Genomic DNA, 12581 nt, shown 5'->3' with positions numbered 1-12581 from the left:
TATATTCAGTAGGTTATAACCTTTGTTATTATACCTTACAAGAGACCTTCTGCATAAAGCATATTCCACAGTTACATCATATGCACACTCATAAGCATATTTCCATAAAACATACGGTGTACAACGTCAGAAAGGCACTCACTGAAAATTCATTGGGCCAGAATCTTAGGTTTTATAAATTGGCATATCTCCATTGAAATCCATTGTTTTAATTATTCTATTGTTAAAAATCATATTGCTCTTATAGAAAATAACTTTTCAGACAAAGTTTTCTCTCACTCAGGTATGTTCTCTACCTTGTGTGGCTTAAACTTTTAGAGGAACAGTTAGAACTTGTTAAAGAAATATCAGATGATATTTATCCTCCTCCCTCCAAACGGTCTTGGAATTCAGATTCTCCCCCTATAGATTTCTTTCCCGATCAACATATTATATAAAAATACATCTTGACTTTGCTTTGCTTAGAAAGGCTCTAAATACTCAGTGTAGCACAGCAGGAAGCTCCTTTAAAGCAGTTTAGATTGGTGGGTGGATTCAGAGGGGAGGAGACCACAATTATACCCCATTTCAATGACATGTCTGGAGATGCAGTGACTCCAGACAAAGAAGCTGAAATGTATGAAAGTTGCCATGTCTTCAAGACAGACCTAAAAATACCTGCCTGAACTGCAGGTTTGAAACCATTTCCAAGAGCAGTTCACATAGGCTCCCAGCAGGAAAGCCTAAGACAGCACTGAATCATTTACAACAGGCTGTCTAGAGTACCTGGTTATCAGTGAGAGTGAAACACAAAGCACTTCTCTACTTAGTGCAAACATATAGTCATCTTTGTACATGCATGGTAACTACATCTCTCTATCCTCTAGTTGTTACTCAGGCAAAACTCCGACTCACTCTCATTGCTGATCATTACGATGTGCCATTCATTAATAATGTTTGCCGATGAGAACTAAAGTAGATCATTCCAAAAAAATCAAGACCTGAGCTGAGATGTTTGAAAAGAACTCTGAAATGGCTACCAACCACACAATAGTCCACAATTCTCAGAACACTTGTCACATGAAGCCAAAGTTGCTAAATTCTGTAACTTCCTCCAACTTGGCACACGGTACCCATTTCAGTTCAGAAGCCATTTCGGGCTAGGGATGGGTACTCTCACACACCTTGCCACTAAAGAAATTTATTTTTGTGGCCTCAGTGTCATACAAGCTCTTTTGAAACCAAAAACAATTGTTTCCTAACTGAGATTAGCCCAACAAAGCCAGCACAGGTGGCACATTAGAAATATCCAGGTCTCTATCTTTCCCCGTTTTGGCTAGAGGAACGGGTATAGGATTGAATCCCGTATACACAGCTCTGCAGTCAGAACAGCATCTTCAACAGCTGCTGCACAAAGCGGCTTCCTACTGTTGTTGCTGACTCTCCGGTATCTCTGGGAAAAACGTGCTCCAGATGTTTGTGAGAAGAAACCCCAAAGTTCAGGCCTCTGTGACAATTATAGTTCCTTTCCCAAGTGGGTCAGCCTCTTCCTCTGAACAAATGAGCAAAATGGCTTCCGCTGACCCTTCAGAGCACCAGAACTAGGCTCAGCCAAATCAGGAAGTAAGAAGAAATACCATTTGTTTGCCCTTTTCACTTCCACGTATGTTGTGCAAGATCAAAACTTGAAATACACTACGAAACACAGGAAAATCAGAGAGGAGACAACATATACTGGAGAATTGGGGCCAGTGTTACAATGTGAATGGACCTCAGCTTCGACCTACTGTAATATTTTTCAATATTTTCCCATTCATTTGCAAGAGGCAATCAGTTATATGAATTGTCTGTGAGAAAGCTGTGACCTTGTTCACAGGTGATGATGCAAACCAACCCTCTCAGTTTTGCTTGGAGGATTCAACTACATGACCGCACAGCCTCCAAGGGGAATCTTACATAGATGTCTCCGTCCCAATGCACTTTCACATACATGGGTGGAGGTTTAAAGAGTTGTAACCCCAATCAGTGGGTTGGAAATCTAACAAACAGATACCGTCCTTAGCATGAAGGCAGACATGAATTTGGAGAATTTTATTAAAAAACAACGAAACATAATTATTACACACAAACATCTAGTTTTTCAAAACTTAGGTCCCAGGTTGCTCCAAAACACTTTCCTACAATAACAGCGAGATTTTGTCACTTGGCAGTAGGAGTCTGTACGTCTCAGGTGGATTATAAGATAACTAACGGGCCTGGGACGCATATGAACACAACTTGCTTTTCTCAGATATAAAACAGAGCTTAAGAATACTTTCATCAGCTAACTCCTCACTTCAAACTCCATCTTTTCTGGCATTAATAATACCTATCAGAGGGCCTTTTAAGTTTCAAAGTGCTTTATAGACATTCATCAAGGCTCACAACTTTCCCTGTGAGATAAATATCAATTTATTATCTCAATTTAATGGTGAGGAAACTGAGGTACTGAGGCCTTGCCTACAATGGGGAAAAGCTGGGTGTGAAATTCTCCACTGGAGTAGCTCCACCTGTGGTAACAACAGTGGAGACTGTAGTGTAAACAAGGCTTAAGTGCTTTTACCATCATGTCATCTATCTCACAAGCTCCTGCCCCTATCCATGATTGCACACTTGCTCACTCAGGCTCTTTTTGACCTGAGAAATCATTGGAAAAGTGAGTGAAAGGAGATTGTATTTCAGAAATGGAGAACTTAAAAAATAAAGTACCCATAAAACTGCACAGCAAAGGCAAAACAAATTTGCCATGTTCCATTTGAAATTCTCACATAGCTAAAGGTCTGATCCTGCACACATTTAAGTCAATGGTAAAATTTCCATTTATTTCAGGATCTGAGTAGAGGATCAAGCCCTACATAACTGTAGATGAACAATTTATTTTACAACCTGGTTTGGAAATACTGTTACTATCTCAGTAAATGGTGTAGATGGCACCCAACAAACCCTGGTGTTTTATAGCTACTTCCAGAAGGAATACCATTCTGTTCACATACAACAGCGTGTGACAAAGTAAGAACTTCTCAGCAGGAAGCTGCATCCGATGAAGTGAGCTGTAGCTCATGAAAGCTCATGCACAAATAAATTGTTTAGTCTCTAAGGTGCCACAAGTACTCCTTTTCTTTCAGCAGGAAGTGACTACATGGTCAAGCCTGGAGAAATCTGCAGGCAGATCCTGCTGTAAATCAGCATAACACTCCAGCATAACTGAAGTCAACAGAGCTATGCCAACAGAGCTTGATCTTGATCTTCCATTATCTGGCCCACATTTACTTTAAGTGCAACACCAAGAATACGGAAACAGGGGTGAAATTCTGGCTCCATGAAAGTCAGTGGGAGTTTTGCTATTGACTGCAATGGAACCAGGATTTTACCCATGGTGAAGGCGGCTACTGAAAACTCTTGGCCAGCTTCTGCATAGTTACTGCACAGCATGAAAGCACAGTAACTCTACTGAAGTCAAATTTCCACACTCAAATCCCATTTACATCAGGGTTACTGAGCAGAATTTGGCTCTAAAAATTGAGAAGAATAGGATTCACAGAGAATTAAGACAAACACTTAGCAGTACTCAGAAGAAGACAGATACAGAGACCAGACATACTGTAGATTTTGATGTCAGCTCTGACAGCTACCGTGATGTTTAGTGTGTGTATGTTGACAGCTGAAGATGAGGGGCTAAAGCAGAAGGAAAATCTCCCACTCTTGAGACACTAAATTATTCAACTTAATTGATGCAAATGACTGAGACTTAACTAAACTATAACATGAGCTACGGCTCAGAGACATATGATGCATGCCAATTTATAGCACTTTACAGTAAATTTTTACTAACTAAACACTAATAACTGATCAAAGTTATCCCTGGTATAAGGGAAATTAGTTTTCCTTTTTTTCAAATTTAAATCCTTTATATGTAGTTTGACTAAAATCAGGAAGGGATATGGAATGACTAGAGAGATTTGGTCCAGATCTAGGATAGGACATACATTGAAACAAACAGATGAAGTGCAACAACAACAAAATCCATGCCACAACATTTGCGCGGCACACAAAGCTTCCATTATCACACTAGTTTAAAAATTATTTTGGAAAAATACCCTGAGTTGACTGCTATGCCATGCTGAGTGGGCTGGTATATATTTCCTTGATTTATTTTACAGTCTCCCATTATTCCCTCTGTCTAAACAATTTTTCCATGTCATTAATTGTTTTGCAACGAGGTAAATAAGAGACAGACTTTTTCCCCACTGTGCATCGGTTCCTCTCATTTTGTTTTGTTCTGTGCTGTTTCATGTGCTCTTCTGGCTGAGACAAGTAACTGGAGATCTTGCAGAACTTTGGCAACAATATGAGAGTTTCTGGGAGAAATTTCAGAGAGCTTTGCCAAGCTTGTGCAGCAGCTATCATACTTGTGACGATACAAGACTATTTCATTGCGATTGCATGCCAAAGTGAAGCCTATTCAAAACACCTGTTTTGTGAAGTGTAAGTACCAAGCAATATAAAAATCTTGGTTTCCCAAAACATATAGTGGAGCAGTGGTTCTTCATCTTTTTTCACTCTGGCCACGATTTTCAAGAGTGACTAGCAATTTTATGTGCCTGTACTTTTGCATGCCCAGTTTGAGACAATCTATTTCCCTTAAATGCTAAACACCAGCACTAACCATCGTTAGGTGTCTCAGCTGGACACCCAAAAATTGGAGGACCCTGGATAAAAGCCATCAAGGTCTGACCCTAAATACCTTACATATTTATTGGTGCGGATCAAAAAATCACATTTGAAGAATCTTTACCCTCTCAATTTCTCAAGAAAGAGATCCTCTTGTGTGTCTGCTTCCCCTTCCAATTCTCCTTTTTCCTGGCATTTTCGGAGTCTTCTTTTGATGTCCTGTAGACTAAGCTCCATACATCAGTGATGGTCCAAAAATGGTCTCCCAAGGGAGCAGGGTCAGGCTCATGTATGAGAACCACCGTGTTGGTTACATTAAATGGACTGGGAAAAATGGGAGAAGAAGAGATACACTCCCTGGTGCAGTTTAAATATAGTTGTTCCAGATCCTCAGTTGGTGAAAATCAGGGTAACTCTTTGATTTAAGCCAGCTGAGGATCTGGCAAATGGAGTGCAAAATAAGATGCCAAGGAACTGCAATAATACATTTCTTATAATGTGAAACACTGAAGTGCCGAATAATAGAACTTCATCCCATTATATTATGTTTTATTAAAATCTATTGCTGCCACTGCGATTTATGAAAACATTTACCTAATTGCATGACCAACATTTACTTGTTCTTTGCTTTTAAGAGCAGGTTTTTCCTCACTGGCAGAGTGCTTTCACAATATTATAGATAAGAATACTTAAAGAACAGATAGAAAACACACATATTTCAGGGACTGCATGGTTTAGGAAATTGGAAATGGATTCTGGGAGCTTTATATCATTGGTGGTTCAAATCCAGTCTGAGTTGGCAGTGACCACGATAAGTTACCAGATGGTTTTCAGTTCCCTCTACAAAATGAATTTGATAGTTTCAGTTCACTATCCTGTGAAAAAGTGCCCTTATTACAAAAAGCACTATCTATATTTCAGTTGCACCTACAGTCCACCACTGAGATCAATTCCCTATTTTATGATTTAGTTATGAGTCTGATGACAATCATTGTTTTCTATAAAGCCCCAGCTCCTGGAGTCAAGTGGATTTCAGCCTTTATTCTTAAAGAAAATGTAAGTTTCTAGCCAGTGTGGCTCTGAAGAAAGCTTCAAAATGTGAACGCAGAGTACCGGAAAGGCTCAAAAAGCAGAAGGCAAATAAAAGCACACCAAATCTATTATGTTTACATAATCTCATGATTTTAAAGCACTCTCTTTATTTTTGGCAAGCCTGACTCATGATTTTTGAACATTTGGGATTGGCAATACTGGTGATAGTACTTGCCCTGAAGAGCTTTCAGTCTAAATAGACAAGACCATCAAAGGTTAGGAGGAGAAAAACGGGCACAGAAAGATGAAGCGACTTCCTCAACATCACACAACGGGTCTGGCAGAACCAGGAATAGACTCTAGGTCTCCCAATGCCCCATTTGGTATCCTATTCTCCCAACACCAATGACCCTATTTAGCAATGCTGGTGAGAGTCTGAACAGACAGACAAGGAATTAATGATGAAGGAGACTGAACAAATCTCTCGCTCTAATAAGGTGGTCTCTGAAGATCAGGGTTGCAACGCATTGACAGCACAGCATAGACCAGCTTACACAGCTGTAGGTCATGCTGCACTTGCTGTGTGGATAATCAGAGGACTTTGGGACAGAATCTGTTGATGTACTCTGCTGTAATCTCCATTGAAGTCTGGCCCTTCAATTTTTCAAGACTGTTAATGTGGAAACTTTCATGAGGACTAAATTTACACTATGTTTTTAAAAGAAGAAATCCCATATCTTTTAGGAAAGAATACCACCAGTCACGGCCCAGACTCAGCATTTAAGCGCGTGTGTAAATTTACTTGTGCAAGTAAATGGGATTCTCATGGGGTGTGCAGTTACGTATGTGCTCACATATCTGTGGCTCAGGACCCACAAGAGAAGTGCAATATTATAGTTCCCAAATCTGTGGACAATTTACCATGAAATGTTGATTCATAATTCTTCTCATGCTTTAATGAATAAATTATACATGTATTTTAAGATAACGATACAGGCCACTTCATAAAATTGTCTTTGATGCAAAAGATCAGACAACTGTTACTGTTTTTTATTAGTGGGGGAGGGAGCTCGGGTTGGCGTCAGCAAGACAGACCATTGTATGTATAATATCAGCGACTTAACTTTGCTCTGAGTTGGCTCCTTTGTAAATTCTCCAGGCTCCATGAAATCCAGAGTTGGGGCTGATAAAAACACTTAAAAATAAAAAGGCATCAAAAGAGCATTTCATAAATGCAGCATATTTTATAAAAAACAATTTCAAATCTGATCCAGGTAGACATAAAATTTTAGGAATAAGTTCAAAGCATGGTTCAAAAAACTTTGATATGTTTCCTTAAAATACAAAAGAGACTACAGAGGCATGTTTGGGAGAATCTTTTGCGTGTGTGTCTGTGTGTGTAAACAGAATTAGGAGTAAATGCTCTATATTTATATCCTTCCATACTGAAGCTCTAAATTGCATATTTTTGCTCTTCAATATTGTTCTTTATTTTTCCTATGACAAACAATTGCTATGGAGAGGAAATAATTACCTTTATTAAACAGGCAGTAGCTTACTCTGTCTCTTACACCTTTTAGACAATTTTGTATATAAAGGAAGCCAACAGAGCCCAAACTGTGGGCTCACAGTATCTGAAGGTCCATCTGAAATGGGAGCAGAGTAGTGGAAGACTTCCCCAACCTCTTAGTCAAGGGCCCAGACTGTCTGTAAGCAGAAAGGGGCAGCTAAAGAACAGGCTGGTCAAGGCTATTTGTATGTAACCCCCACTTGGAGTTTGCCTGCTCCTGGACTTTTGAACTGAGCTTCTAGGGGACCTACCAAAAGGAATACAACTAAAATGGTTACCAGAGCACTCTGACGCCATTTGCCAGCATATTTGGGGTTGGAGTGAGGACAGAAGGAACTAGAAGCCTTTGCTGGGGCCAATAGAGAGGATTCTGCATACGGTGATACGGACAAGTGGTCCACTGGGCCAGTGACAAGCCAGAGCAGCACAACCTCCAGCGAGAGGGCATTCTGACTTTGCAGCCCTAAGGAGAGAGTTTAGATTTTAGTTTTAAGATTGGAAGCTGAGAGAGAAACAGCACAACTGAGGAAGTCTCTGTTAAAGTGACACTCCCTCCTAAGGGAGTTCTTGCACGCTGTGAGATCTATGGGTCAGATAGTTCCAGTACTGCAGCAAACTGCACCTAGCAGAGAGAGATCTGACCAGGCCCTGGCTACCAAGACCCAGCTGAGACCCCAGGAGAATTCCAAACCAGGGAACTTGTCTGAAGTCAGGAGAGGACTCTGGCCAATTCAAGGGTGAAGATAAAGTCAGGGGACTTTTGTTTGAAGTCAGTGCTGCAATACTTTGTTTCTGGACAGTCAACCTCAGTCTACCTTGGGAAGGTGCCAAAGAGGGAACTGGATTCTGAAGAGGAGTTAGTGTTTGCAGGCAGGGAAATGGTTTATGTTTTAAAATGTTTATTACTTATTAGTTAACCGTAACCCTTTCCTTTCCCAGATCCTATTTCTCTGCTCCCAAACAAGTCCCCTACTTGCTTTACTGTTACTATTGGTGACTCAACCTTTGCTGGGGTTTGTTTTATTTATTTTATTGTCCCTTGTGTACTGGGCTTTATATTTTTTGCCAGCTACTAGCAGTACTGATTTTTGTTCAAGGGTCAGCATCCTTGTGTATATGGCACAGTGAGGAGTCAACAGTTGGTAGAGGCACTAGGTGCCAGAGAAGACTCAATCCATGTGAAGAGAGGGGAGAAGCCACCATGATAGCAAGTGAGGTGTGGGAGTGAAAAGGGGAGGAGCCTTAAGCCACACCTTTGGGAAGGAGCGACTTACGAATGGGTGCTGATTCAGTGTCTCTCTCCCAGGAAGCTGACACCTGTGTGGCTTTTATGGCTGAAGTTTAAAGTTTCTCTCATAGTGGAACCTTCAAGGAATGGCACTGGCAGTATCACCGCATGCCTCCCCCAAAGGTAAGTCTACACTGGTCCGACAATACGCGGGCTGTCCTGTACTCACAGGTGCAAAATATGTACCTGTAAGGATGCATACTCTATTGGCCAGTCCTGAAGTCCTTACTCAACGACTTCAACAAGAGCTTAGTCTGAATAAACGGTAATCAAACTCTCTGTCAATAGTTTTGCCTGTCCTCAATTATGCTGCCAATTATGGTAATGTTTATTTTCTTTACTTTCACCTTATATTACCACATTTAAACTCTCTAATCATCTCAGGCTCACTTATGAAGATACTAGGATCAAGAAGGGTGTTCCACAAAGTCTTTTAAGCTTCTAAATGGGCCTGCACTTTTTGTACTGAATCGTTCTTCAGAGAAATACATGGTCGTATTCCAATCCATTCTTCTACTACTGGGGAATCAAACTTTAGTATTCATAAAATATTTTCAACCTTTCCAGTATCAAAACCTCATATTCTTTCACATCATCTACACAAGGTCCCTTGGTATCATCTGTCAAGTTATTATTTATAGACATCCATCCTAGTAAGGTAGGTCCGGTACCCATGGTCTGAAACTCCAGCTATTGCTGATATTTGCTGAGCAAAGCTGACTGGGGACAGCAGTAGCACTCTAACACTCTAAGAACATAAGAATGGCCATACTGGGTCCGACCAATGGTCCATCTAGCCCAGTAGCCTGTCTTCCAACAGTGGCCAAAATGCCAGGTGCTTCAGAGAGAATAAACAGAACAGGTAATCAACAAGTGATCCATCTCCTGTCGCACATGTCCAGCTTCTGGCAAGCAGAGGCGAGGCACACTTCAGAGCATGGTTTTGCATCCCTGCCATCCCGCCTAATAGCCACCGATGGACCTAATCTTCATGAACTTATCTAGTTCTTTTTTGAACCCTGTTATACTCTTGGCCTTCACAACATCCTCTGGCAAAGATGATGTCTGCCATATCTTCTTCTCCCCCTGACACTCCACATGCCTCTTCACCAAGGAAATTTTAAAAAATGTTGTCCTGAGTTTATTTTAATATGAATCTTTGTTGTTTATTACACAGATGCCTTAACCCCAATAATGAACATTTAACATTTCAATGTTTCAAAAGTGAGTCTTTATATAATAGAAACATCAGCAGAGATTATATCCACACATGCTTATGATCAGATTTAACTACTTTTTTCCTTTTCATAGCTTGTAAGATCCACAAATGTTAGAAGTGAGGCTGACAACAGAGGCAAGAAACACAAGGAACTCATTGAACCTGTGGCCTTGCCCTTAATAGAGATCATCTGCCCTTGAATTGTTAAAGGAGGTGCACAGCAGGGATAGCCAGAAATACTTTCTCTCTGTTGGTGAGCTAAGAGCTGTGCCTCACCATTCAGATGTGGATCTGCTCCATGGTTTGGTCACAGTACAGCTGTAGTATTACAAAAACTTTTCCCATGGATAGATCATGATGTTCACCCAGAAATTACAGCTAGTTCAACATACAGTGGCCTACCTGTTAAATTACACTGCCCAACATGAGTACATCAAATAAGTTCTCTGTAGTGGCTACCTATCCATTACCGGGTACATTTGAAGTGCCTGACCTTTAATCTTTAGAACTCATGGATATGAAACTCACTACAACTGGCGAGGAGGCTGAGCTCATATCTTGTCACACTTAAGGTCAAATACCAGACACATGCATTATGGTGAGTCTTCTAAACTAGCAGAAGTGATTCAGCAGGCAGTGCACAGAATCTTAACCCTTCTAAGAAAATAGCTTAAAGGCTGGGGAGAAATAAGGATCGTCTGCTAGTCAAGGCACAAGACTGAACAGCAAGAGAACTGGATACTAACCCAATTCCACCGCAGACTTCCTATATGACATTGGGTAGGTTACTTCACTTCTCTGTGCCTCAGGTCCCTCATTTAGGGAATAGGCCTAATGGTATTTCTGTGGCAAACATGGGTAGTGTGAGTCTTAGTTCACTGATGTGTATGGAGATTCTAATGTAGACAGCACTGCATGAGACAAAAATATTAGTGAAAAACTTGGGTGTGGGTGACCAGAGAGAAGGTGAAATCCTGGTCCTACTGAAGTCAAAAGGGTGCTTTGCCAGGATGTCACTCAGGGAATCTTAATCCTCACTCTTGACAGAATTCCTTAACTTTTGGTAACTGGAGTCCAGATACCATGGTGATTTCTTTTAGAAACATTAATTAAACATTTCCTGCCAGTAACATAGTCTATTTAAAAAAAAAATGATGGTAGGATAAAGCAGGAATTTAAGATGAAATTTAAGTGAATTCATCATGATTTCAAATAAATAAAATAGCTGCTGAAACACGCTGGGGAGTTTCCAAATCCTAACTAGCAAGGCAAATGGGAGGAAGGGGAGTCATTGTTTGGTGCTTCTGACCTAGGGAGAGAAGTAAAAAAATCAGAGGCAGGAAAGTAGACAGGAATATTTAACGTCCCTAAAAATCAGAGGCAGGGATGTTTAACATCCCTTTATTTACCCACTTCATTTAGTAAATGCATTAAATTAAACTGCAGATGTTCTGCTGTCAGTGCAGTGAGCAAGCTGCTGAGTGTTAGTGGGCTGTTTCATGATGGAAACATTTTATGTACTGTAAATAAACAAACACTATTTTGTTAATTAGTTAATGAATTATTTTTAAAAATGCTCCATTAGGCTCTTTACAGCCCAAGTAGCTGTAGTTCCTGTTTTTAATAGAGACCCTGCACTAGAAAATGCAGAATGCTCAAGCTCACAGAAATTGCAGATCATGAACAACTAATTATCACCAGTACACCCATGTTTTATGTTATTATACGTTATTTATAGTATTTCTATACCCAAGACCACCAAAGCCATGACACTAGAAATAAGAAATCCAGTCTGTGGGAGGGATGTCAAGAATTAAGGTTTATAAATCAGTGGAAGGTACAAAAGATTATTAATGATGAAGAGACTCCTTGAATAGGTTCAATATGAATTGGGAGGGAGGCCAATAGCTGGTAAATTCTGAAGAGCTGCATTCTCAGTTATATACGTACCATCAAATCAGAGTCTGAAATAACAGCAAGCTGAAGATTTTCAAGAATAAACAGTCCACTCAGGAGTCCAACAGATGGAACGGTACAAAAATAAATAAATAAATCATGTATCTGACTGTATTTCATTGCATCACTGTGCTCATATGATTCAGGCTGCTAGCTGTGTGGTAAAGTTTTTAATAGACAGATGGCTAATTTTACAATTCCAACCCAATTTCTTAATGGACCAACTCCAAAGATCCAGTGTTAGTGTAATGCCATGGATAAAGGTCAGCAGAACACAGAGCAGAACATATGCTCATGTCAGCATTTTCACATAGTCTTCTTTAACAGAATATACAGCGCTAAGCTGAGGGATTTGCACTGGCTCAACACTAGCACCATATGGGTGGCCTGTTGCAAAGTAATGATGGCCTAAGCATAGAATCTTAATCAGGTACTGATGGCCAATGAATCAAATAGCACCACACAAGTAATCACTAAGTGATTAAAAAAAAATGACCGAAGATGTATTGCTGAAATTACTCCGCTAACTAGAGAAGTGATTTTGTCTCAACTATAGCCTGTCATGTCATTACCTCTTAATCTGAGCCCCAATCTTTCTCTCTTGGCACAAATCTCTCGAGAAATATATGAAACTTAATGTCTAGTAGTTATAAACTTTTACATATGTAATGGAAATGGAGCAGTGATGCTATTGTGTTACCATTTGGAGATGTTGATTTATTTCCAGTCATTTGTTAAAGGTGCACATGAACTGTTCTAATCCTATTTACGGTTTAAGGTATTCAGTAGAAAAACTTGATACAGTATTATTTGTTGACAGTGTAACA

This window comes from Lepidochelys kempii, chromosome 12 (genome assembly GCF_965140265.1).
Source record: "Lepidochelys kempii isolate rLepKem1 chromosome 12, rLepKem1.hap2, whole genome shotgun sequence".
Lineage (NCBI taxonomy): Eukaryota > Metazoa > Chordata > Testudines > Cheloniidae > Lepidochelys > Lepidochelys kempii.
Note: the sequence above shows the minus strand (reverse complement) of the source record.